Raw genomic sequence first — 2,020 nt, forward strand, 5'->3', positions numbered from 1 at the left:
TCACAGGTATTTAGATGCCTAACTCCCATTGATTTGAGATATGTTTGAGGATGTATCTGGGCCTGATTCAGCTCCATTCAAGTCAATGAGAGATTTCCATTGGCTCCAGTGGTGACGGAGCAAGCCCTCTGTGCCTTGGTTCACTAACCTGTACCAGGGATCGGCTAACTTACTGGTTTGTGAAGTCCTTTGAGAAAATCAGAAGACAGGCGCCATAGAAATGTAGAGCATCATTCCTTTGTGATCATGGTAGTGGTGAAGACAGGAGAATCAGGAAGGTTTCTAAATACACCTCTACCTCGATATAACGCGACCCGACATAACACGAATTCGGATATAACGCAGTAAAGCAGTGCTCGGGGGGGAGGGGCGGGGCTGCGCACTCTGGTGGATCAAAGCAAGTTCGATATAACGCGGTTTCACCTATAACGCGGTAAGATTTTTTGGCTCCCGAGGACAGCGTTATATCGAGGTAGAGGTGTAAATGTATACCACCAGGAAACTCGTCTCTTCTAATCCTCCCATCTCTTATGCACTTCTCCTTTGGTGCCCCTAATGTGTCTCTTTAACCTGCACTGGGCCACTAATGGGTGTCTAATGGGGCTGATAAGATTTCCTTGTGGGTGAAAAAAGACTGCTACTTGATTTAAGGCATCCTTCTGAATCTTAACTCATAAGGTAAAGACAGTTGCTTAGGAAAAGCAGGGCCGCCCGGGGGGTGGGGGTGGGGGGTCAAGTGGGGCAATTTGCCCCAGGCCCCGGGCCCCACAGGGGCCCCCACGAGAATATAGTATTCTATGGTATTACAACTTTTTTTTATGGAAGGGGCCCCCGAAATTGCTTTGCCCCAGGCCCCCTGAATCCTCTGGGTGTCCCTGAGGAAAAGGTCCTTGTAGTAACCATAGTCATTACATGACAGTCTCCATCTATGTAACAGGAGCAGGAGGTACACATCCTGCTATACTCATGTCAAGTGATTTAGGATCTTCAGATGCATTAGGACTAGTCATTTCCCCAATGGTTTGAAGTTGGGATTAGAACAAAGTGGGTTCAGAGTGATACCTAAATAAGGGACAAATGGAGCAAGTTGGCCACTTATTCTACTACAAGTTCTACCTCCTGGTCTTCAAATGTCTGAAATGAAGTTTCAGCTAAGAATTAAAACTGATCCACCATATCTTCCTTCTTTAGCAACAAGGCCCCCCCAATCACTAGAACAAGCATCAGGAGCCGCATTTTGATCTGCACTCCTTACTAACGGCCAAATCCATCCCACTCACTGTACTAAAGCAAGTAGTTCCATTACCAGAAAGCATTCAGGGACTACCTGGCTGAAGTAAGATGAATGGAATTTGGGGCTCGACCCTGCAAACATTTCCTCATGCGAGTATCCCCACTGCATTGGGAATCTTTGTATAAAGTTTTGTCACAAGAAAGGGTTCTCCCTGAATCTGTACATGTCTGGGCTCATTGTCTGAGCCTTCCACTCATGACATGTTAGCAAGGGGACAAATCCTGCTCCCACTGAAGTCAATAGCAAATTTTCCATTGACTTAACTGGGAACAGAATTGGGCCCAATGCCAATAAGCTAAGATAGATATTGCAAAGGGTTGGTATTTGACTATTGTAACATAAAATAGAGCCAAGCATACATCATCTATGAGTTAGCAAGATGATATATAAAACCACAAATCACCATGGTAATTCTTTGCAAATCAGTTTGCTGGGTTGAATACTAATGTTATTTAACCCACATTAAAATAGACCAAATAATGTTTAACAGTTACATTAAGATGACACTTTTTTTTGTTACTGTCAAAAAACAGGTTAATGTATCAGTAAGTTCCCAGAGCTATGAATACCAATGATATCTTTGGGGACCAAGCTTCATTTCACAGATTACTAATGAGGAAAGTTAACCTGTTTACATACTAGAGAAACCTATTCTGGTTAATAACGATTTAGGGGGAGATTTTCAAAGGCACAAATGGGCACATTAGCCACATTCAAATCCATGCA

This window comes from Terrapene carolina, unplaced genomic scaffold, assembly GCF_002925995.2.
Source record: "Terrapene carolina triunguis isolate 2854851 unplaced genomic scaffold, T_m_triunguis-2.0 Scaffold714, whole genome shotgun sequence".
Taxonomy (NCBI): Eukaryota; Metazoa; Chordata; order Testudines; family Emydidae; genus Terrapene; species Terrapene triunguis.